The sequence below is a fragment of the Equus przewalskii genome, chromosome 11, assembly GCF_037783145.1.
Source record: "Equus przewalskii isolate Varuska chromosome 11, EquPr2, whole genome shotgun sequence".
Classification (NCBI taxonomy): Eukaryota; Metazoa; Chordata; class Mammalia; order Perissodactyla; family Equidae; genus Equus; species Equus przewalskii.
In genome coordinates, this window is record NC_091841.1 from 28030153 (window position 1) to 28055935 (window position 25783).

Sequence of the window (25783 nt, forward strand, 5' to 3'; positions counted from 1 at the left end):
AAGTTTGCTGTGCTCTGCTTCAGCGGCCGGAGTTCGGTTCCTAGGCGTGGAACCACACCACTCATCTGTCAGTAGCCATGCTGTGGTGGCAGCTCACAGAGAAGAACCAAGAACGTATAATTATATACAACTATGTACCGGGGCTTGGGGAGCGGTAGGGTGGCGGCTGGCAACAGATGTTAGCTCAGGGAAAATGCTTCCCCTCTTCCCCCGCAAAAAAAAATCCATACACAATATAGAATAAATGTCAGGCTTGTAGACACCCAATAAATGCTGACTGAATGACTAAACATTATCCTTGTTCCTTTAAAAAAAAAAAAAGCAACAAACAAACCAGAAGGGCAGACCCCAGAGATTCCATCTTCCACTACAAATTCACAAAGTGGCCTTCTGGGACGTATCCGTGTCATGTGAGTTTGAAATGAGTGAGTCAGGGGCTGGCCCCGTGGCCGAGTGGTTAAGTTGGCACGCTCTGCTGCAGGCTGCCCAGTGTTTCGTTGGTTCGAATCCTGGGCGCGGACATGGCACTGCTCATCAAGCCATGCTGAGGCAGCGTCCCACATGCCACAGCTAGAAGGACCCACAACGAAGAATATACAACTATGTACCAGGGGCTTTGGGAAGAAAAAGGAAAAAAATAAAATCTTTAAAAAAAAAAACCAGAAAAAAGAAATGAGTGAGTCAGATTTCCAGGCCCAACCTAAGCATCAAAGTACTACAATTCCGAGGGAGTGGCCCAGACTGCCTTCATAATAGCACCGTGCGGCTGGCAGTCTTATTCCCGAGAGTGAAAGCCAAAGACCCAGGAGAATGGAAGGCATATCCCCAGGGACGCAAGAACCTAGTCTCAAAGACTACTTTAAAGTTAAACAAGAGCTTTTCTAGCCAGGCAGATAACCATCCATTCCTCCTGCTGAAAGCAACTAAAAATGCTGGATAAAATACATGCATGTATGCATATATTTATATATTCTTTAAAAAATCTTACTTAAAAGCATAGACAAGTTAGTAAGAAAATAAGGAACACTCAGGCCAAAATCTAAGCAGAGACAGAAGCCCAGAGAGATTTGCAGAACCAAGCAAACTCGAGCTTCAGCTTTCAAAGCCTCAGAGGGCACTGGCCCACCCAACATGGGAAGTCTCAGGTGCTCTCACCCCCAGTGAAGCTGGGACTTCCAAAGGCCACCCTCTCAGAGTAAGGGTAAAGCAGAAATAAACCTGATCGACCTCTCTGCACTCTGAGGAGCCACTGCAAAAAGAATCAAGCCTCTCAATCCTTGTCACTGAGCAGTTCAAGAAACAAAAAAACCCACCCAAAGAAGTTATTATACAATAGCCCTCACAGGTTTGCAGTGCGAATTCCCACCATGTGGGCAATCAGAAAACACTCAGTGCTCTATCCTGCTGGAGGGAAGAAGGGTAAATTGGTACAACCACACTGGAAAGAGTTTCACATGCCGGCAAGTCCACTCCTAGCTACACCCTGGAGAAAGTGTTGCTCGGGTACACCAGGAGCCATGTAGAAGAATGTTCTCAGCAGGGTTGTTCCTAAGTGCAAAAACACGGAAGCGGCCCAAAGGCTTCTTGGCTGTAGAAAGGATAAATACACTGCAGCACATTCGTGCAGTGGAAAGCTACGCAGCACTGAAAAGGAACGGAGCTCTGGGCATCCACATGGATGAATCGCAGAGGCAACACTGAGCACAACACAGAGGTCCACAGGATGACTCCATGTGGATGATGTTCAAACACAGGCAAAACTAAACCATAAGTTATTTAGAGATTGTTCATCGGTGGTAAAACTATTGACAACATCAAGAGAACGATTATCACAAAAGTCAGAACAGCTGTGGGGGTAAGGGGCTTCAACTGGGGAGGGCACAAAGGGGGTTTATATAGTCCTAATCTTTTATTCCTGAACCTGAGGGATGGGAACACAGATGGTTGCTTTATTGTTCTGTTTCAATGAGTGTGTGTGCGTACGTATGTATGTTTTAAATATGTCTTTTGGAAGTGATATATTTTGTAACAAACATATGACAGAAGGAAATTATGGAATGTCACACAGCTGTCAGAGTGAGGGAGACATCTCTGTACTGATATGGGAAGACCTCTAAGATAAACTGATAAATGAAAACGGCATGGAGCAGAGAAAGGGTGTAGGAGGAAAAAAGAATAGAAATATATTTATATATATATATGCTTTTTAAGATTGGCACCTGAGCTAACATCTATCGTCAATCTTCTTCTTTTTCTTCTTCTTCTCCCCAAAGCCCCCCAGTACATAGTTGTATATTCTAGTTGTAGGTCTTTCTGGTTGTGCTATGTGGGACGCCGCCTCAGCATGGCCTGATAACCAGTGCCACGTTGGCGCCCAGGATCCAAACTGGTGAAACCCTGGGCCGCCGAAGCAGAGCCCGTGAACTTAACCACTCGGCCACGGGGTCGGCCCCTATATTTATATTTTAAATGGACACATCGTCTCTAAGAGGATAGACAAGACCACCTTTAACCAGAGGTGGTCTCTAGGAAGAACTGGATGGAGAGAGGGGAGGGGGGAGGGGAGAAAGTAGAGGGGAGAGAGGAAGAAAACAACGGGAGACTTTTATATATGTAAATATTTGTACCAGGTGAAAGTTTACTTAGCTAACATACACAACTTTTTTTGTTGTTCACGTTAGCCCTAAACCCTTGGGTTACTGCTTCATAACCTGTGGGTCCATGGGGAGTGCCTCTAAGGCAGTTACCCGGGTCACACCTCGGCTTCCTTTGCCTCATCAGTAGCTGTCCACTGCACCTGTTTGCAGGATGGAAGTCACTCCATCATCTTCAATGATTTCACAGCAAGGGTAGAACTCCAGCCCATCCAAGCCCAGAATCCCACAAAGACCCTTTGATCCTGTGATATAATAAGAAACATATATTTGGTCTTTGTTCCAGGTTCCTGGCACAGGAGCTAAAATTCTCGGAATTTTCTTAGTGATGGTGGTGAGAGGAGAATCTTTGCTATTTATAATAAGCCCCTTTCAGATCTTTTGTTATTTATAATAAGCCCCTTTCAGCCACACCCGAGTTTATGCTAATGAGATGACTTTTGGTGGCCCCTAGATAACTTCAGGACGGGGGCTGGTTGCCAGAGGACCGAATGAGGTGATCAGAAGGCTGGCATTTTCAGACCCAGCCCTGTACCTCCAGAGAGGGCAGCGGGGCTGGAGGGTGAGTTAGTCACCAATGGCCAACCGTGCCTACGTAACGGAACCTCCATAAATACCCTAAACAGCAGGGTTCAGAGAATTTCCTAGTTGGTGAACACATCCAGGGGCCAGGAGGGTGACATGCCCCAACTCCACAGGGACAGAAGATCCTGTGTTCAGGATCCTTCCCAACCTCGCCCAAAGTACCCCTTTATCTGGCTGTTTATTTGTATCCTTTGTAATATCCTTTATAATACATCAGTCAACAGAAGTCAAGTGTTTCGCTGGGTTCTGTGAGCCATTATAGCAAATTATCAAACCTAAGGAGGGGGTCGTGGAGTCATAGGTATCCCGTGAGGACACAGCCGGTCGGTCAGAGGTACAGGTGGCAACCCGGGACTTGGGACTGGAGTCTGCATAACTCTGGTGGTTAGTGTCAGAACTGAATTAAACTGTAGGACACCCAGTTGGTGGCAGAGAGTAGGAGAATTTGTTGGTGTTGGGAAAATACCACGTGTTTAACATCAGAACTGTGGTGGGTAAAAAAACACCATCAGAGAACTCTGGCTGGGACCCCACCAAGGACTGGACCCTTGGGCTTACTCTGTTGGGCTGGCTGATCTGGGACAAGAATCTCAGAGGCAGCGGCTGGAAGGGCCTTTGGGGGCCATAAATCTGCTAGGAATAGCTGAATTTGCCCTCCACCCACACCCTAGGGGGAAGAGTCTCTTCGAGCTGTGCGTTCCCTCCAGATGGAGAGGTGAACCATGAGGGGAAAGAAAACCGACTCAGAGTTGTAAAAATAACAACCAGAGAGGCCAGTCACACGACCAGACTTGGCTGTTTCCTTAGAAGATAAGCACTGCATCCCTTCACTTGTGACTTCAATCTCAGTGTGCTCCCGCTCCCGTCAGGAGGTACCTCACCTGTCTATTCAGCTGACCACATGCCCTTCCAAAGTCCCAGCACAGAACCGTGAAAACAGTGGGGAGAGAATCAGAAACCAGTTATAAGTTCATATTCTGAGTATGCTAGGAGCAGCCCTCTCTCCAAAATGCCTCCCTCGCCATGTGCCTAAAAAACACAACAAAAACCCCAACCCGCTCAGATCTAACATCTACACATACAAATATGTCTACAAGGCACTGTTTGGTTCAGAGCAAATCCATGTGCAGGCAGCTTCAATGCCCCCCACGCCGCCCTGCCCTGGAAGGAAAGGGAAAGTGCCCAGTACCTGGAAGGCGCTTCTCTCCTGTTAGCCCTTTCAGCTCAGCCTAACCGGCCTAACCAGCCGAACCGAGCAGCAGCAGGAGGCTCTGAGCCCTAAGCCTGGAGAAAAGGAAGGGCCTAAGAGGAAGAGCCGGGGAAGATCAGCCTGGGAATCTTAGGACTCCGCTTGACCTCCTTCCTCTCGGGACAACGTTTTCTCCAGGTAAGTTCTCAGGACTAACTGCTGTGGTCTCAAGCTAATTCAATTTTCTCAGGAAATTTTGAGTTGGGCTTAATAGCCCATCTTTAAGACAGCACCCCATACCAGCTCCCTATTTCTATGCTTCTCCGCTTGTCCCCGGACCTCAGGTCCTCCAGCTACATGAATGAGGCTGCTTTTCCAGCTCTGCCTTTCAGGATGGAGGCAGAGTTGCAAATCAGAGCTCTCCACATCCTCTCTCCACTTCACCCCATGACACCTTTTCTTATGTAGCCACTTGGCATTTGCTCTTCCTTCCCATCGCCACCCCCCGCCCCCGCCCCGACTCCACGTGTGCATCAATGACGGCATGCCCAAACCGCAACACCTGCCTCTCAGAGCTGGTCCCCCACTCTGACCTCCTGACTCTCCCCATCCCAGGTCAGCCGGCCCACTACTTCCAGAAGAGTTTTCCAAACCCCATTCACCTGTGGGTGGTCACAGGCTCAAGCATCTCAGAGACTTCTCATTGTCTTAAATCCCAGCTCGCAGCTGGACAGAATGACTCTCCCGCCACTCACGCTCACCACTCCCCAACAGCATCCATTCTGCCAACAAGGTTTCCTGAGCACCAGACTCCTGTGGGTTCAGCAGCAAACAAAGCAGGTGCAAATCTCCACACTCATGGAGCTTCTATCGCCTTCCTCCCGCCATTTACCCAATGCCCGGCTTTTCTCATTACCATGATTTGCTCCGTGTACCACTGCCTGGGTGCCATCCCCTCCTCTCCACCAACCCAAATATGACACCTCGTTCAAGGGCAAGCTCTCCCAAGAAGTCCTTCCTGAGGAGGAGCCACCCACCCGACAGTCCCCTGAGCTCAGAAGCCCTTGGACACATGTGTTCTCTCCACAGAGAGTTCTACTGTAACTGCTCTCCACTGTACCAGGGACAGACCCATCGTTATGATGTGTCCGCTGGGTGCCACTTCACTAAGTTATTTCATTACTCCCCCAACAGCCCTGTGGGGAAGGTCTTATTGCCCCTATTTTATAGATGAGCAACTCAAGGCTCAAAGCAGCTTAGGAACTTGCCAGAAGTGACAGGGCTGGTGGAGGGCTAAGCCTGAACTCCAACTCGTAACCTGCTGACTCCAGGGCTCTTGTTCTTAGCCACCTCCCTGGAAATTTTCTGCATTCACTTTTGCATGTGGCCTCTTACCCGGCACAGAGACAGCACTCAGTGAATGGTGACTGTGACTTCCTTATTAACTAGCCACTACTTGAGCACGCACTCCTCCTCTCCCCAGCCACAGGGTACACACCCGAGGGCAAGGGCCACATCATCAGATCCTCTTGAAGCCTTACAGTACCCAAGAAAGAGCTGTGCCTGCCACAGATGCACAGTAACTGCTTGAGGAAAGAACAACTTCTTGGAATCTTGCACAGCAATAACTTTTGCCCTTCTTAAGCCAGTCAGTCAATTGCGAAAACTCAGGATTAGATCATGGAGCCAAATATTAAAATTGCCCTTTAAGAATTTCAGAAGTAAAAAGGGGATGGAAAGATGGCCCAGGTCAGCAGAAACACAAAGGTGTGTTTTGCAACCGGCTGGAATGGGACAGTCAAAAGCCAAGGGGCTGAGGAAAATCTTAAGGTCTTACCGAATGGGCCTCAGGCAACATGGCAGGGAGAGCTCGGCCCTGAGTGAAGACTCCCAACTGGCCACAAGCCCAAGGAACAACAAATAGTGACAAGTGACAATCCTGGTGACAGAAGCTGCAAATACCTATCAAGAGATTAACTTAAGTAGGAAAGATGGAGAGTTTCAGGTTGGCCTTTTCAGCCCTGTGCACAGAGATATCACTTTCTAATACCCTGTGGGACAGCAGGAAGAACCCAAGCCCAGGAATGGGAATTGCTGCTTTCAGAGTTCAGCTCTGTCTCTTACCAGTGGAGCTGGGTGAGCCACTGAACCCCTCTGAACCTCTGGTCCTTCATCCATAAACAACGAAACCGTGACCTTAACCTGTCCCAGTGAGAGCTGTCCAATAAATAATAAAACTATACAGTGCTATTTACATATAAGAAATATTATCAAGAATGAAAGCAACAAAACACCAGCAGTTGGCTCCATGGTATCCTGGGGTACAGTAGTTGAGATGAGACCCCAAAATTTGTTGAGACTTTGATGGCTGCAACCATTATTAGGTTATGGCAGTTCAACTTTTCTTGAGGTAAACACTGAATTCACCTTTGGGGACAAAACCTTTTTTTTCTGTATTGTAATTCCATTCTGCTATCCCCAAGCATTCAGTAAAATTTTGTAAAATGTCTGGTAATATTTTTAAAAGATGTATTTTGAGAAGTTATGAGACAGGTCTGATGCATGTTTAAGGTAAAATGGTCTGAGGAGAGAAGCAACAGCCCCGAGGCTGGGAGAACTCGGTGACATGCGGAAGAGAAGAGTGGATAGACAGCTGGCCAAGAAAATAAGCAACTCAGGTTGAGCTCATTCATTTAACAAATGTTTTTTTGAGCCCCAACTATGCCCCAGGCTTGGTGGAACACATAATAAGCATTCCTTATGTGTTTCTAGAAATAGCTGGGGAGCGGAGCTTGGTAAAAGACAGAGTTCTTGCAGGTCAAGTATGAAAGCAGCTTGAGTGACTGCTATTTAGGGACGAAATGACATGTTATCCCTAATGATGGAAGAGATCAGAGCCATCTAAGACTCAAAGGTCAAATACAGTTGAAGGTTTCGCCTCATATGACATCTATGTTCATCCCATTGCCTTCTGGCCTCCTCGGTTTCCAAGGAGAAATGAGCTCTTCATGTTATCAAAGGTCCCTTGTACACGATGAGTTGCTTATCTCTTGCTGCTTTCAAGATTCTTTCTTTGATTATGATATGTCTAGGTGTGGATCTCTTTGAGTTTACCAACTTGGAATTCACTGAGCTTCTTGAGTGTGTAAATTATTGTTTTTCATCAAATTTGGGAAGTTTGCGGCCATTATTTCTTCAAATATTCATTCTGTTCCCTTCTCTCTATCCTCTCCTTCTACGACTCCCATTATGTGTATGTTGGTAGGCTTCATGGCGTTCTATGGGTATCTGAGGCTCTGCTCATTTTCCTTCATTCTTTTTTCTTTCTGTTCCTCAGACTGGATAATCTCAATTGACCTATCTTCAAGTCTGCTGATTCCTTCTTCTGCCTGCTCAATTCTGCTGTTGAGCCCCTCTAGTGACTTTTTCATTTCAGTTATTGTAATTTTCAACTCCAGAATTTTTTTGTAATTTCAATCACTTATTGATCATCTCTATTTGGTGAGGCACTGTTCTCTTACTTTCCTTTAGTTCTTTAGATACATTTAAAAATAGCTGATTTAAAGTCTTTGTCTATGAAGCCCAATGTCTGAGCTTCCCTGGGGACAGTTTCTATTGATTTTTTCTTTCCCTGTGATGTGTCATTCTTTGTTTCTTTGCATGCCTCACAATTTCTTCTTGAAAACAAATTCAGCCATTTTTTCTTGAATAAATGTTCCTTGGATCGCTGCAAACCTTTGGTTAATTTCCAGAGTTCTGAAAAAGTTGATTATGACAGTTTATGCCAGTTTTCTCATTTCTTTTATGGAGGAGCATCTTAATTTTAAAGATTGGCACCTGAGCTAACAACTGCTGCCAATCTTTTTTTTTTTTCCTCCCCAAAGTTCCCCAGTACATAGTTGTATATTCTAGTTGTGAGGGCCTCTGGTTGTGCTATGTGGGACGCCGCCTCAGCAGGGCCTGACGAGCAGTGCCATGTCTGCACCCAGGGATCGGAACCAGCGAAACCCCAGCCCACCGAAGCGAAGGGCACAAACTTAATCACTCGGCCCCAGGGCCGGCCCCAGGAGCATCTTTTAAGAAGTCCTTATTCCACCATTCCCCAGGGATGTATATCTCGTATGGTATTTAGAAAAACATTTTCATCCCCTCAAACAATTTTTTGGAGAAGAGGGGTAAAACAGAAGAACTCTGACACCCTGTACCTGATCTCAAGCCCCAAGTGGTGGTATAAATTGCATCCTTCTCTATTTTTTTAAAAAAGCTGATTATTTAAAATTAAGACACAGCAAAAAAACAATTTTTTTAAACACACAATTTTATAATTCCAATATCCAGAAAAAAACTTTTGGTACAGCATTCTAAAATAACAAAAACTGAGATGTTACGCATTTTGTTTTACCATGTACCTTTCTTGTGTAAAAGCATCATGGCTCTTATTCTGTGGTAATAAATTTAGAGCGACAGTTTGATTAGGGTACATGGGCTATTTTTAAAGCTTCCTCATATGACACTGAACAGACTACACATGTAGCGATCCTTTTCAAATGCACATTTTGGTGGTTTCCCATTTTCTGCTATAAAAATGATGACCTGAACAGCCTAGTATGTTTGTGTTTGTCCCATTATACTTAGGTTACATTTCTAGAATTGAAATTGCTGTGTCAATTTGTGGGGTTTTTTTTTTTTTTAAGTTTCATGTTTAATCTTCTCTGTATCCCCTGCCATTTAATATCCTGCCGTGGAGCACATTTTCCTCGCTCTTTGAACGGATATTCTGTCACTCAGTGATGTCACCGCCATCATTTAACACACGCTTTAAGAGTATATTAATCACACAGTGATCCTGCACCACCGGAAGGGGGAACTCAGAGCCAAAAGTAAGGAGAGACTGTATTTAAAACTCCTGCAGAGCAGGAATCTAAGACAGTCACCCACTCAAATTTCCTTTTCTTGGAACTCTACAGATCTTTACTCTTACCCACATGGGGCCACATAAGCATCAAACATCAAGGGAGAGGTCAGATTGCATTAATAATTTTCAACCAGGTCCCACTCACCACTCACTTCCTGAGGCCATACCCAGTGACCAGGACAGGAATGCCAGTTCACATCTGTTTATCGTCTAAAATCCAAATCACTAACAAGAATTTGAAGGCAACACCCCTCCAAAGAGATTGGTAGCTCTCTACTGGGAGGTTAGGGAGAGGCCAGAGCTCTCACCATTTCCAGATGGGGGAACTAAAGAACGGGAAAAGGCAGGTGTGGGTTCCAGATGCCAGAATTTCTTGGTAACCAAGCCTGACCAGAAACCGAGAACTTGTGTACCAGACGCCCTTTCTCTCCATTTGAAAAAGATGTCAGATAGAGGGGGAAATGCCAGACCTGGGCTCAGAAGACTGGGACTCAAATTCGGGCAACGCTGGGTCACTGACATGGTTTTAGAACCAGTGCTTGGTCACACAAAGCCTTGGGAGAGATGCAGAATCTAAATTCCACCTATTTTGTAGCCATAATGCATAAGAAATGGAGCCTTAAATAGATTGATTGGATCTGGTGCAGAAGCCTGGGTGAAGTGCAGAGTTCCATGAAAAGAGGAGTAGGCAATGTGACGCTTCAATCTAGAGCACAGGGGCTGTGAGACCATCCCCATTTGGGGGCAAAATGGCACCAAATCAGGGCTCTATTAACAACTGGATTCAAAGGCCAAGACCTAGTTCATCCTGGCCAGGAATCTCTTGAATTAAAAAGAAATGTCATCCAGGGGCTGGCCCCGTGGCCGAGTGGTTAAGTTCGCGCACTCCGCTGCAGGCGGCCCAGTGTTTCGTTGGTTCGAATCCTGGGCGCGGACATGGCACTGCTCATCAAGCCACGCTGAGGCAGCGTCCCACATGCCACAACTAGAAGGACCCACAACGAAGAATACACAACTATGTACTGGGGGGCTTTGGGGAGAAAAAGGAAAAAAATAAAATCTTTAAAAAAAAAAAAAAAAGAAATGTCATCCAGTTGAGAAAGAAACTCCAAAAGTTGCTTAAGAAAGTAGTTTACTATAGTTTGAGATCATATCATCATTTCCTTATTAGGAAAGCTTCTTAAATTCCAGGAGATATAGCATTAAGAATAAATATGCCAGGGCTGGCCCCGTGGCCGAGTGGTTAAGTTCACGTGCTCCACTGCAGGCAGCCCAGTGTTTCATTAGTTTGAATCCTGGGCACGGACATGGCACTGCTCATCAAACCACGCTGAGGCAGCGTCCCACATGCCACAACTAGAAGGACCCACAACAAAGAAGATACAACTATGTACCGGGGGGCTTTGGGGAGAAAAAGGAAAAAATAAAAATCTTTAAAAAAAAAAAAAAGAATAAATATGCCTAAGAAAATAAAAAACCACAGTGTTTATAACTTTGTGTTAAGAAATCTGTATCTGTTACTTTATGTACTTTTATGTTCAAGAGAATTTGGTCTGTTCAGAGTAACAAGTCAGTCTCAAGATTCCAATGAAAATATGTAACTGAGTAACTGGTTTAGACTTGTGATTTTAAGTAGGAATTTTACTAAGTTTAAAATCAGTACTGGCAGATGACAAATAAGCACATGGAAAGATGCTCAACATCATTAGTCACCAGGGAAATTCAAACTGAAACCACAAGATACCACTACACACCTTTTAGAATGGCTAAAACTAAAAAGACTAACCATATTAAATGTCGGTGAGGATGTGGAGGGAACTCTCATACACTGCTGGTGGGAATGTAAAATGGGACAACCACTTTGGAAGACAGCTGGGCAGTTTAAGTTAAACATACACTCACCATATGATCCGGCCACTCCACGCCTACACATTTGCCCAAGAGAAAAGGAAACATATGTCCATACAAAGACTTGTACACAAACATTCATAGCAGCTTGATTTAGAATTGCCAAAAATTGGAAAAAACAGAAATGACTGACAACGGGTGAATGGATAAACAAATTGTGGGATATCTACATAATGGAATATTACTTAGCAATAAAAAGGAAAGAACTACTGACACATGCAACAACATGAACAAATCTAAAAATAATTATGCTGAGTGAAGAAGCCAAACAAAAAAGGATACATACTATATGATTCCCCTTACGTAAAATTCCAGAAAACGCAAACTAATCTACAGTAACAGAAAGCAGTTCAGTGGGTACCTGAGGATGGGGGAGGCAGAGAAGGCGGGGAGGGAGGGACTACAAAGGGCCACGAGGACACTTCTGGAGGTGACAGTTACGTTCATTATCTTAATTGTGATTACGGTTTCACAAGGGTATACATATGTCAAAATTTATACATTGTACACTTTAAATATATGCAATTTATTATGCCAAAAATACTTCAATAACGCTGTTTTAAAAAATTAAACATAAAGCAGTATAGGAATGTTTCCGAAAATTTAAGAGTCAGCTTAGTTTATTAGATTTACGGGAACTATTTAAGTATTAGAGACATTTGGTAATCAGACAATTGGAAGTATTAAAAAAATTAAAGGAAGTTGAATGTAATTTATACATTTAAAATTTCCAAATAAGTTTGCAAATAGGATCAAGTATTAATCAAAAGGCCCCTTTCAAAGTGATTGTTAAAATTTCCTAGAATCATAAATAGAACAGAAAGATCTGTAGGCTGCACTTAAAAGCTAAACTTAAAAGACTAGCCCTTAAAGCAAGAACTAGATTTTTGAGTTTGTAACTTTTTTTTTTAATGAAAGCTTCTTCATTGTTTCTTTAAGGAAGATTGGCCCTGAGCTAACAGCTGTTGCCAATCTTCCTCCTTTTTTTTTTCCTCCTCAAAGCCCCAGTACGTAGCTGTATATCCCCGCTGTACGTCTTTCTAGTTCTTCAGTGTGGGACGCTGCCTCAGCACGGCTTCATAGCGGTGCTAGGTCCGCGCCCAGGATCTGTACCGGTGAACCCCAGGCCGCCAAAGGCGAGTGCACAAACTGAACACTTATCCAGGCCAGCCCCTGACTTTGTAACTTTAACAAACTGAAAATCAATTTTTTTCCAACCAAAGTAACTTGTGAATAATCTTTGCATTACATAAAAACCCAGGGGTCGGGGTGGTGTGTGGCACCAAAAACCACCCAGAGCTGCCACTCACCTGAAACTCGCCAAGTCACTTAGTCTTCCTGAACTCAGTTTCCTCATCCATAGGAGAGGAATGTTTTCCAGAAGGAATACATTTATTATTAATGAGGTATATTACGACATTTCACACTGCTAGGCAGCACCTTGGTTAGTAAAAGCACTCGGAGAAGCACACAGTGAGGCACAGGTGTAAGAGATGAGCAGTTTCACCCCACAGGAACCACAGCCTCTCCCAGACCCTGGGCTGACCGGTGACAGACAGGCGAAAGGTGACACGTACCCTCAGAGACTAAGCATGACTCGGCAGAGCCAGATCATGGAATTTTCCCCAGGAGTCGGCCAGGGAAGGATGTTGCTCAGGAGAGGAGCCGCCACATGTGGAGTTTGGCCCCATTCCACACACAGCTGGTGGAAATGTACTTAGAGCGGCCTTGGGTATGGCAGCCCCACCCCTTCTCTGGCCTGCAGGCAAATCAGGATGAGGAGGTGAAGGACAGCAGCAAGGAGGACTTACAAACAACAACAAAAAAGCCCACATGCATCTCCCTCCAGGATCACCAAGGCGACAGCAGAGGAGCAGGGCAGGGTGGCAACCCTCCATGGCAGAGTCTTAGTTACGGTAACTAATGGGGACTCAGCAGGGACGTAGGGACCGAAGAGCCAAACGAGCTTCAACAAATTAGATGACCTGGGAGAAAGCAGCCCTTCCCGGCAACTAATCTTCCCTTCCTACTCATGGATTTTCCCTTCCTACCCATGGATTTCGGGGAAGACATGCGATAAAAGAGGACACAAAAAAAAAAGAGGAGGGGGATGAGAATCTTAGATTCTGCTAATCGGCCTTCTCTGGGCCCCAATTTCTCAGCTCCAAAGATAGCTGGTTTGGGGGCCTTCACCCAACTCCCCCACTTCTCCTTGAAGGGAGGCAAGTAAGAGCAATAACATTCAACTCTATCAACCGTGAATAGGAGGATGAGGGTAAGCAGAGAGCAGCGCGGTGGAAACTTTGTGGAGGGAGGAGCACAGGAAAGGTCCGAGCCATTTCCACCCCAGACCCATCTGCCTTCACTCTGCCAGCTTTTCCAAGCAAACTTAATCGCAGCGTGGTAAATGGCCACTGCCAGCCCAAGACCCGGGCCAAGAGACGAGAGGAGAAAAATCTCAGAAAAGACAATAACTCCTGGGTCATCAAGGGTCACCTGAGAAAAATTCCTACACGTTGGATGGAAATCCAAGACAAATCCCTGAACAGAGGGATCCCACTCTGAGCACTGAACATGAGCTCTGGGGTTAAGCCGTCCCTGAGCCACAGAGGCCCCAGGGCACCTGGCTGTGAAACGGCGCTAGCAGCTGGCCTGCCTTTGGATGAAAGGAAGAGCATTAACAGCCTCTGAAATGCAGGTGGAACGCTAGCTGGAGAGAGAGGATCATGCCTGGCTGTCACGCTCACGCGGGCCAGCAGCCGGAGACAGGACTGGACCAGCAGGTGGATCCCGGCGCAGAGGGCTTTAGAATTGAGGCTCAGGAGATGCACCCACATCAATGCAATCAGAGGAAACTGTGTGAGGGGAAACCTTAAAAGCAGTAGGTTATACAGGGCAGGACTGCCGGAGCACGTGTGGGAGGAAGAAGGGACAATTCCACCTTCATGCCTTTGTCCCTGTGACTCCCAAAGGCTGAGTGTCATTCTCTGGAAACACGCGTCAAGGGTTTTTACAGCCAGCTGACAGAGCCACCTCCCGCGCCCAGCGGCACGCTTCCCAAGTCCCTCACTGCCCAGCGCCTGCTCTCCGCGTGGACTCAAAGCGTGTTCTCAGAGGCCGCCCGGTCCCCGTGGTCCTGAGGAGCCTCACCACCCTCCCCCTGACCAGCGTCCCACATCACACCCTTCCAGAAGTAAGGCCTCCTGCTGGGGCTGCCCAGCTGCCAACTGGGGCCAGCAGGGGGCCAGATGTCACTTTCCTGTGAAAACCAAGAAAACCAAGAGAGACTGGGAACCGACAAAGACTGCTTCTATTTTCCAAAAATCAGAGCTCGGCCTGTTTTAGTCATTGAGCTTGAGAACTGACCTATGAGCATTGCTAACACCTACAGCTGCTCCTGAAGAACACCCACACGCATCCCCCGACCTGGACTCAGGCACAGGACTTACCCTCAGCGTCCGTCGGCTCTCGGAAGTCAGCTACTGTCTAAAGTAAAAGAAAAAAGAAGTGTTATCCTCCTTTCTCCAGGCACTCCCCAGAGAACCTGTGGGCGGCAAGAACATAGACCTAGAACCCAGAGAAGTGTTCCTTTGCTTTCATCTCCAGGGAATCTTGGAGGGGCGGTGAGCGGCTCAGGACAGCACAGGGCTGAGAGCGCCCTGGCTCTGCTGTCCGCTGCCTTGGCCCCACCCTTGCTGCTCTGCCACCGGCTCCCAGAACCACTCAAAGCCTGTTTCCTCATCTGTAAAATGGGAGTAATGACACCACCCATGTCGTAAGGTTCCCGATGAGGTGACACACACAAAGCACTGGCACTGCGCCTGGTACAGAGGACACACTCAGACGTTAGATGACGTGCTTAGTAAGAAGCATTTAAGTAAAACCCTTTCCTGGCACCTTCTACACAAGAACAAGAAGTTTTAGAAACTTTCACTGTTTTGCCTGAAGTGCTTTCTCTTCCAGCCCACTTCCAGCCAGCCCCAGGCCCATCTTCTCTGCAGAGCCACCTCCCCTCCGGAGTCTCTGAGCCTGGTTCCTATCTCACTATGCAAATTGACGGTAATTAAGCACTGCCTTCTGTGAGCTGAGAGCTATTTCCCTCAGATCTTTTCCTGCAGGAACCCTCCACACACACACACACACACACACACGCACACACGTAAGAGCACACCCCGTGATGAGACCCACAGGAGCCCACAGTTGCTGGCGCATAAGCACTTTTCAGAGTTTACAGATGACTTGTTTGTGAAAAGCCATGCCTGTCAGTCAGCTCTAGCCACTGGTCAATAAACAGCAAAATGGAGACACAGGCCAGGGAGCCATCAAATGAACCGAATCCACATTCTGAGAAAACCAGCTGCCTTGGTAGATTATGTCAAGGCTAAAAAGGAACGTTTGGGGCCTTCAAGTCAATGCAATATTCACTGAGCACATACCTTGCATAGGGCACCACGCCAGAAGGCAGAGGCTCTGCTCTCAGAGTGACAAAAAGCAAACTGTTGAGGGCCAGCTAACAGAGGGTAAAAACAGATGCTACATGAGAGGGACCCACACGGGGACACTGAGCTGGACAGCGTGGCGCAGACCTGTAAGTGAGGATGGAACTGTACCTTTGTGGTCGGGTTGCTGTGATAATCAATGAGATAATACAGGTAAGGGATTTAGCGAAGTCCCTGCCACTACATACTAAGAGCTCAGTAAAGGTCAGCTTTTATTAATAACAATTAATCACTATTTATCATTATTAATATTAAAAAAGAGAACCCAGGTCCAACTGAATAGATTTGGCAAGACAACGCCCGAAAGCCTGAGTCTTAAAGAATAATTTAATTTTGACAGGACAAGATGAGGAGAAGGCCTGCAGAGAACAAGGTCACCGGGACCAAGAGTGGCAGAGAGACACTAAGAAGCAAGTTGGGGGGCAACGGTGAACAGTCTCGTACGAGGGCTGAGGTACCAGAGGGCACCTGCAGGGTCAAACGGATGAAGAAGCCCCAGAGGTGGGATCATATCTTTTCGTTTAGTAGGTAAAAGGAAATGCTTTCGGGCCGGCCCGGTGGCACAGCGGTTAAGTTCCCACGTTCCGCTTCTCAGTAGCCTGGGGTTCGCCAGTTCGGATCCCGGGTGTGGACATGGCACCGCTTGGCACGCCATGCTGTGGTAGGCGTCCCAGGTATAAAGTAGAGGAAGATGGGCATGGACGTTAGCTCAGGGCCAGGCTTCCTCAGCGAAAAAAGAAGAGGACTGGCAGTAGTTAGCTCAGGGCTAATCTTCCTCAAAAAAAAAATAAAGGAAATGCTTTCTTCTTTTCCTCATTTTCCCATCCTCCACCACCAGGCCCTCCTCCTTCGGCAGTGTGCCAAAGGATCCACAGCTGAGACCAGAGGCAGCCATGACAAAGAGGTGAAGGAACGGGCCAGTCAGGCCCAGGTGAGGTTGCAGAGGGAGCAGGCAGATGCCCCACTTCTGCGAAGGAAGTCTCCAGATGAGAAACTAGCCCCCAAACAGGCACACTTTCTGGAAATGGGAAGCAGGGACCCGCTGAAAAGAGGGTAAGACGTTATTGGGAGGCAGCCAAAGAGAAGGCCCACAGTAATCCTCAAGGAAAATGTTTACCTGAGAGAGGCACCCAGCACATCCGGAAGGGTGCTAGAGAGGGAGCTGGGCAGTCTGGGGCCTGCCCAGGCGTCCCCTAGACTTGCTGACATACGACAATCAGCCCCACAGCTCCCAAACTCGACTCCTTTCCTGGTTCCCCACACCATTCCTTCCTCACTGACTTCCACTTTGAGCCATTTTCTACTAATTCATCCAAAAAGTGTCAAGCGCCTACTTGTCCTAGCACTGGGTTAGGGACCGTGAGGACACAGAGAACCTGGACTTGGAATGAGACTTGGGTCTACAGTGCAGCCCTGGCACGGTCCCAGAGTCTCCGAGAGCAGTACTAGGACGACAGGCACTTAGCCCAGCACCTGGGGTGGTGGAAGCAAGACAAGGAGAAAGCAAGGAGCAGGCAAGAAAAAGGGCAAGTCGCACGTATTGGCATGTCAAAGGCAGGACGGATCGAACGGGGCCACAGCCACCAGGGCAAACCTCCCTGAGCGGTGATCCCTGGAGGTGAGAACTGGCACAGAGAGGCGTCAATCAAGTTGGAGCAAGCTCTGGTAGAGAGAGAGAAGCAGATAAGGCCGAGAGCAGACTTCGGGGTAAACTGTGGAAACTGTCGATGGCAGCCTAATTCAGCTCAACAAATAGATATTGAGCAACTATCAGGAACCAAGCCCCTTCCGGCAGGGCAGAGGAAACACAGGATGCCGCTCTCAAGTTGCTTAAAAGAACACAAACAGATACAACCCGTAGCTCAGACCTGCTCCTAGGCCCTCAGAGCCCACCCAAGCACCCGGGCACCTCGGGACCCCATCTCACTCCGCTTTACCTGCACTCCGCAAGCGCCCTCGCCTTGTCCCAGCTCCTGAAGAGGCCTCCTGGCAAGTGACCCACCGAACTTCTCACACTCGGCTGGGAAGTGCTATTGCCCTCGCATTCTCCTCCGACCTTCCTCAGCCTTTCTCCTGCAGGTTCTAGTTGCTTAAAACTCACCTCTCCTCCACAACAAAACCTTGGCTGCTCAAATCCAATCACTGCTGCTTCACTGGGGGCTCCAGAGGAATCAAGAGACTCAGAGTCACCTGGTCCACAAAGCCTTCCCCATTCCATCCCTGTCCAGCCCCCAGCCATCCATTTCTCCCTCTCTGGTCTTCGTGTGTGTGCGGTTTTCCCTGATTTGCGGGCCTCTCCTTAATCTCCTCTTCCACGTCCTCCTCGGGGCCACGCTTCGCCCATGCGGGCTCTCTACAGACATCTGGGCATGCTGACCTGCTCCTTAAGTTCTGTTCCTTTTTCTCTCCCCAATCAGTCTGCTGGCTGTTCTAGGACAAGGACTAATCTCAGCGCCCAGGTCTTCTCTCAGGGCCCAGTCTAGGGCTCTGAACATGCTAGGTGTGCAAAGAATGCAATTAAGAGTTCAAGAATTAAGAGGAAGAGTGGGCAAACAGAAAAGCTGTAGCTGCGAGTAAACAGAAATGCTGCACACATCTATCCCCAGCAGAAGTACCTGCATCACAGGCAGGGGACTGGGAACAACGGGAAGCCAGAGCTGCTAGTAGCAGCGGGTAAGGGAGCAACAGGGAAGGCACATGGGAAAGACTGGGGAGCCTCTAGTTGTGACCTGGCAAACACGGGCAGCTCTCTGAGCCTCAGTTTTCTCAGCTGCAGAATGGGGACGATGAGCCTGGCCTGCTCTCTCACAAAAGGAACAAGCAGACGTTTAAGAATTTCAAAGCTGCCAGGGACCTAGCGACCTGACCTCTCCCTCACCATCGCGAGATGAAGAAAGAGCTCCGCAGAAGGGAAACAACTCACTCAAAGTACAAAGCAAGTCACGGTGGGCGGAACCTGCACAGCAGGTCCTGGAAGCCGGGGCTCCGACTCTGTGCCCGGAGGGCCCTGCCCGCACCGCCCGCTGCTCCTCACCACCTCTGGGCTGAGCGCACTCTGCAAACTGCTGAAAGCTGCAGAAATAACGGGCTGAGCCCAGCCCGCCTCCTCCGAGCGGAGCAGCCTTGGACGAATCGCTGCTTCTGGGAGCCTCCCCTGAAAGTAAGTGGAACCGAGATGCCCCGCAATGTGACTAGGAGGATGCTCCGGGAGGCGGAGCGCAGGCACCTGGAATACGGAAAACCCTCGCCTTACACGCCGCGGCTTTCTTCAGAGCTGAGCAACTTCCACTACGTTGGGGAAAACTCGGGCTCCCGATTCTTGACACACTAGGGTTCGAACCCTCAGGGACCTGGCGCGACGCGTCTTAGGGCTCCGTGCATCAGTTTCTCTGTCTGCAAAATGGGCCCGAGAGCAGGAATCAGGCCGGCGGCGACCCCCAGGGCCGCGGGACGGACGAGGCCCGGCCGCGCCCGCACGCGAAGGATGCTCCGGGGCTGCGGGGCGGGGGCCCCGGGCGAGGGGGCGGGCCCGCGCCGGCCGCCCCGCGGGAGGGGGAGGGGAGGGGAGGGGAGGCGCACGTCACGTCGCGCCGCACACCGCCCGCCGCCGTCTCCTCCAGCCGTCACTCGTGGAGTCCGCGCCGCCTAGGCGCGCGCGACCCTTACATAAGCGTCCCCTGCGGCGGTGCCGGCGCACGCCCACCCGCTCCGACCCGCCGCGGCAAGAGGAAGGTGCACGGCGCCGCCGGCACTCACCTCCTCGCCGCCGCCGCAAGTCGTCGCCACCGCCTCTACCGCCGCTGCCTCCACTGACAGGGAACAGCTGCGGTCTCCGCGCAACCGAACTTGCTGCAGTCTCGGCCCCGCCCTACGGACTTCTTATTGGCTCAGGCAGCCAAACCCCTCCTGTTATTGGGCAGTATCCTCCGTCACTCATCACTCCCCCGCTCAGGTCTCCTCCCTACGCCCGCCTGCCCGTCACGTTTAAGCCTTGGCGCCCCACGTCAGCCCCGCCCCTCGCGTCCCCGGCGGGCCCCCGGATTGGAGAAGAGGCTGGCAGACCCCGCCCCTGGCGCACCAACGCCTACTCGTTTGTCTTAAGAGCCCCACGTGGGCCGCACGGCTGCAACCGCGGCCCGCAATAGGCGGAAGTGGTCGGGCTCCGGCACGCTGTGATTGGCTATCGGCGGGGGTGGGGCCCTGCGATTCATTCACTGAGCAGCACGTGTCTCCCAAAGCCGCAAGCATAACAGATCGCACCGGGCCTCAGAGATGCGGGCTAGACGGAGCTACACGCGAGCGGATGGAGAAGAGGTCGGAGGAAGAGCGTTTGGCTAAGGGCAGGAGGAAGGAGATGGCGCTTGTGCCACGCGATTTACGTGATTGTGTCCCTTCGCCGCTGTGGGGGTTGTGATGATGAGCAGGAGTCCGTTTCTGTGTGACCTTGGACAAGCATCCTCACCTCTCTGAGCCTCAGTTTCCTGATCTGCAGAGCGAGGCCACTCAGCATCTAGAAGGTTTGGTTGAGCGGAAAGCTTCAGAAGCGGGGCTCTATGCCAACTGGGGGATACGGGAGTGACCAAAACAAATCAAAAGCTCTGCCTTACACTGAGAGAAGACAGAAGATAAACCGGTAAAACGTACAGTACATCAGATGATAATCAGGGCATGGAGAAAAAATAACCTGCTTCCACACAGTTGGGAGGATCAAGGACTATAAGAACATCTTGCTGACTAGAAATTGCTTATTGAGCATGGAGAGAGATTGCATCTCCTTTCTCTTCTCTGACCCTGTTGTGTCTGTTGTGTTTGCCTCTCCAGCTTCTTTGACCTTCCTTGCATCTATCTGGCTGAACTCCACCCGACCGTCACCTCCCAGAGCTCACATTCTATTAGATGTCCAAGGACTCTTTCTACCTCACTACTTTCTTTATGCAGGAAAGAGTTAAAGTTGAGTGACCTTGGGCAGGTCTCCTCCCTCTCTGGACCGAATTTCCTCATAAAAAGGGTTGGACTTGGTGGAACTGAGTCTGTCGTTCGCTTGTTGTCCCTATTACTCTTCTAGTGCATGCCTAGTTTGTGACTTCTACACGTCCTGCCTGTATCTTGTCTCTCCTGCTGCATACGTGTAAGACATGAGTCCCTGTGTCCCTCAGAAAAGGCAAGGCCCTACCCTAGGGCTGGCCATGCTACAGGGGCTGTGACATGTTGGCTCAGTCCTGGCTGGTCCCTGTGAACTCCTGGGTCTGGAGCCAAGGGCAAATGGCTCCACCCAGGTTCAGGTGACTCTTACATCAACATCCCCAGGTGGAGGTCTGAAACAAAAAAAAATAATTGAGAACTAAGAAATGGTCACTTGCTGTGAACAAAAGAAGTATGGATTTTGAATAGTTAGCTCAAACAGGTAAATTATCTAGTTCATGTTAGATTAGGAAACAAGACACCTCTCCATCCAGGCTCTGTCCTACCTCCAGGATGAGGTCCCCAGGAGGACAAAGTCGGGAGGGGTATGCCACCCCAGACAGAGAAAACTGCTCAGGCAGAAGCCTAGGTGGGGAGTCCAATGTCGCTAGAAAAAACATTTCTCAGCATGGGCTTCTGTACCGCTAGGGACGGAATCTCTTTGGGACAGGGTGCTAATGGGAAGCACAGATTCCTGAGTCCCACCCCACGGTTCTTATGCATATTAACCACCAACTCAGAGGTCTTGGAATCACCAGCAGAATACCACTTAAGTCCATTTCTGGGGAAAGGGATCCCTTGCATTGCCTTGCTAGTTTCAGAATGTCTCCAAATGTTTCTAATGTGGGTCAGTGCTGAGACCCACTGAGAGGCCTAGAGAAATTATTACCCAGACTTCCCTGGTAAGAACCGCTGGGGCTTTTTAAAAACCAAACAGATTCCTGAACTCCTGACCCCTATAGATGCTGATTCAGTCAGGATCAGTAAATCCGAGGTGTGGCCCAGGAATCTTTTTGTTTACTTATTCTTTTCAACAAGCCTCTACTGATTATTATGGCCCGGGAGCTTGGGGAAATTTGGCTGAGTTCCTAGGAAGATCTAGCGGAAGATACTGCCGGATAGATAGGCTGAGACCAACCTGTGGAGGGCTGCCCGGGAGTCTAGCTCTGGTGCGTAGGGCGCAGGCAGCAAAGCTTTGTTGGCAGGGAGTGGCTTAGGGTGGCTGCAGAGCAGCTCATGGGCCCCTGTATCTGCCTTCTTGCTTCTTAATATGGATCACTTTCTGGAAAGTTCTTGGGTTTTGTTTATTTTCTATACCCCCCCATCCTTATATTTGAATATTATCTCTGCAAGAGTGGAATGTGGCACACAATTGATGCTTAATAAATAGCTGACAAACCAAAGAATGGGAATCATCAGCCCACACTTAGGGATTAAGACGACGGAGTGAATAGGACTGCCCCAGAGGCCAAGTGGAGTCCACGAACAGAGAGAGGAGTCCAGAGGCCCCCACACTTAAGGGAAAAGGGAAAGTTAAAGAGAGGGGGGCACTGACTGGTAGGAGGAGAAAATTCTGAGGAGGGAGGTATCAACAGTGCCCTGACCGGGAAGGAGGATGGATGGTGGGAGACAAGGAGACATGTTCACTCCACGGCCATTTCAGCAGCCGTCAAGAGAGATGCAGTGAAAAGGAGCTGCTTTCCCGTCCCCAGGCTGCTCCCAAACCAGTCGGGGACGTAAACCTCAAAGTACTCGATTTCAAAACAGTATGGTGCTGTCTAGAGATAATGGCCAGAGCGCTATGGGAGCCCAAGGAGGAGTCCCTTACCCAATGAGAGGGGCCTTGGAGAGCTTCCTGGTGGGGCCAATAGATACATAGATAGATAGAGAGGTGATAGCCAGCTAGCTTATCAGGTGAACTTATTGGTAAAGGGGATTCCACTCCTGGCCCAAGCAAAGGCAAGGAGCATGCTGGCGTCAAGGCACAGAAGAGTGAGTGAGGACTCTTGCCAGCAGTTCAGGAAGCACAGCCTGAGAGGGGCTGTGGGGAAGGCCAGGAGCAGTTCGGACGAGGAGGCTTGGGTCAGCGGAAGCAGCCAGGTGGATGGCGACTCCCAAAGTTTGAGGGGTTTGGGGACCCCTTGAAACCCAGCAGAGAGTTAGCCGTTGATGATTAAGTACCTAGGAACTAAACGTTTTTCCTTTTTTGAAATTACTGATTGTAGCTTTTAGCTGTTTAACTGGCCCATTGTTAAATGTGCTGTTCAGGCAAGGTGCTGTCTGACTCCACTAGGCTCCTATAGACACCATCTCCCTGGAGCCTGGGTCACCATGGAAATGGCTGTGTGAGCTGTTCTTCATGAATTAGAACTCCTTGTCCACTTCATGCCGGCTGAGACCACCAACTCATCAACTGGGCCCAGGCAGATGTCAGATAGGCGACTTTCTGATGTCAAGAGGCTGAAAACTCCATCGTCGGATCATGCTAATGCCGCCATTTTGTGAACGTGGGTCCTGTGAAGAGGGGTGGAGTCTGACTGCGCTTGCGCAGATCATCAATGACCTCACCTCTCCTCACCTCCAATCACCTCTCTTCACATTCCAGACCACCTTGCCCCCATCCTATAAATATCCTGAGTCCCTGTTTTCGGGGAAGTGAATTTGAGGCAATGCTCTCGCTTCCTCCCGTGGCTGCCTTGTGAGTAAACACCCTCTCTGCTGCAGTCTCGTCATCTCGGTGTTTGGCTTTCTGGGCGGCAGCCAAAAGCTAACCTGGTTCAGCAACACCCTCAAACTGTAGCCGTCCCTATGAGCCCTGAAGCAACTCATCCCTCTGTGTGCATGGTTCAGAAGGCCAGCTTTGCCCTGAGGATCTCACGAGGACAACCCAGATGCCCCAGATCCCCGTCCTGGGATGACAAAAGAAAGTCACCTTTTTTTTTTTTTTTTTTTTTGTAATTAACCAAATTCTGGCAGCTGGAGCCTCAAATAGCCTGACCGCTGGTGAGACTCCAGGGTTAAACCCTTAATCATGGGCAGACGCCAGGGCACCTACGCCCACTCGCTGCCTGAAGAACTAACAAAACCGTTCTTTTCCTGGGGTTGCAGGGTGTCTTCTATTCTGAGCGGCCCAGAACCCTCAGGAGGGGGTGTCAGGACTAGCTCCTCTGCTCTTTTTGAGCCGTGTCCTCCCCCTAGGTCCTCGAGGGGTGCGGTTCACTCCACCCATGCTCTAGGGGTAACTCCCATACCCAACTGCCGGTCACTCATGCCATGCCTTGTGACAATGAGGAAAAGGTGCTCTTCTGAGTGGCATCCTGATGCTAAGGCCCTTCTTGGGGCAGAGTCACTCTTCACAACTGAGCCGACAAAGCCAGGGCTGGATTGCAGTCTCAGCTTGCTCCTTCAGCTAAGATTGTTTGTGCAGTGTGGAAACTGTACACCAGTGTGGGGCCTCCCTGCGCCCTTGCCATGGCCACCCAAGGCCCATTTTTGAGTTGGAGGAAAACTAAATCCCACTGCTTCCCCCACTGTGGTCTCCAGGCTCCGTTAACTCCGTAGCCTCCCAGCCCCAGGGGCCCATCCTGTCTTTTTGGCCTCCTCCTACTCTGGTCATTCAGTCTGGAGAGTTCCACCGGGCCCGTGGAGCTCATCCCATCCTGGGATCTCTACAAGTCAATCAGAGCTTCCACCTGCTCAGGCGGGCCTTGGTCCAGCAGATCGCAGCCCCAGCCCTTCCCCAGATCCGTACCGAGGCCTTTGCCCACAGTTTGAGGCAGAGGAGGGATAAGATTCTCCTCCCCACTCTGAGCCGTAACTCCTCTGGTTCTCCCAGCATCCCTGGGCAGGGATGCTATACCTATTTTGCAGATGTGAACACTGAGGCTGGAAGAAAAGAAATGACTTCTCTCTGGATCACACAGCTGGAGCTGGGCCTCCAGTCTCTTCCCCCTACCCCTTCCACCCCCTCCAAGGCTGTGCTCTTTCTGCTCCACTGGCTGCCTTGGGGAAAAAGAGAAGGCGAGAATTTGCAGAATTCAGGTTTCAAAAGAAGGGCTTTGATTTGAAATTTGAGTCCTAAGATCATAGACCTTAGAGGCGGAAGGGCCTGGAGCAATTATGTTTCCAAGATTTCCCACGAGACACAGACTACCTGGGACAGGATCCTACAGACAGCCTCTCAGGCCCCTGCCCAGACCTGTCTGCTCAGCCCCATTTTACAGATGAGGAAATAGGCTCAGACAGGAGAAGGGACAGGCCCGTCGTCAATAATCAGGTCCTGCATATTTGAAAAAAAAACACAAGCACACCTGTGTTACCAGATCCGGGACCCGCTACCTATTGATCTCAACTGCTCTGTCTGTAAACTGAGAATAACTCTCGCCTGAGTCCTCCATACGGGAAGGCCTGAGCACAACGCCTGGCACGGAGCGGGTGCGCAGAACCTGTGATCTTTCATAATCAATAGCGTCATTATTATTTATCGTTCTCTTTGATGTCCCCAAGCGATAAGGTGGCCACAGTCTGGCATCTAACCTGACGGCCTGGCATTCCAGCTTCCTGCAGGGAAATGAGAACCCACACAGTGGTCACATCTGGTGCCATTGTTCTGTAGTAAAAGAACTAGTACCCCAAAATTGTATTATAAGGGCTGCTCCAGCAAAGAGATACATTATCAGCTGAAACATGCACAGACAATTTAAAATCAAATATGTATATCTGCACAGCCCTTCATTTCACTTCTGGTGGGCATCCCATTTTCAAGGAAAATTCTAGCGGCATTAACTATTAAGCTTAGAGTTCTGTCTGTTCATCCTCTCGGATGCGGGAAGACCCAGGCCTGACCCACAGTGGCTGGAACACACGTTTGCTGAGGACTCTGCTGGCCTGACTCTGCAGGGATGGATTCAAAGCCCACTACTGACTGTGTGTCTTTGGGCAAGTTGCTTCACCTCTCTGAGCTTCTGCTACTTGATCTGAATAATGGGGCTAAGCCCCAGAGTGGTGTGAGGGTGAAATGCGATCACAGAGGTAAGGCTCCTGGGGCAGAGGGTACAGTCTGTCCCTATTG

The 25783-nt window shown here is 49.3% G+C and overlaps 1 protein-coding gene across 20 annotated transcripts in view; it reads right to left on the bottom strand.

Moving 5' to 3' along the window:
* Positions 1-19858, bottom strand: part of PC (pyruvate carboxylase) — a 90453-nt gene extending 70595 nt beyond the window's left edge. For 2 of the 20 annotated variants that reach the window (XM_070564299.1, XM_070564303.1), the window contains exons 1-2: positions 18977-19247; positions 14701-14737 (exon numbers count right to left, since the gene is read on the bottom strand). The gene's annotated coding sequence lies outside the window, so the exon portion shown is untranslated. Of the gene's footprint in view, positions 1-12828; positions 12967-14700; positions 14738-14818; positions 14973-15687; positions 15838-16867; positions 16896-17687; positions 19391-19506 lie in introns of those variants that run through there. The other 18 variants (XM_070564284.1, XM_070564295.1, XM_070564296.1 and 15 more) reach the window with 18 other exon arrangements.
* Between the last annotated feature and the right edge of the window lie 5925 nt (positions 19859-25783).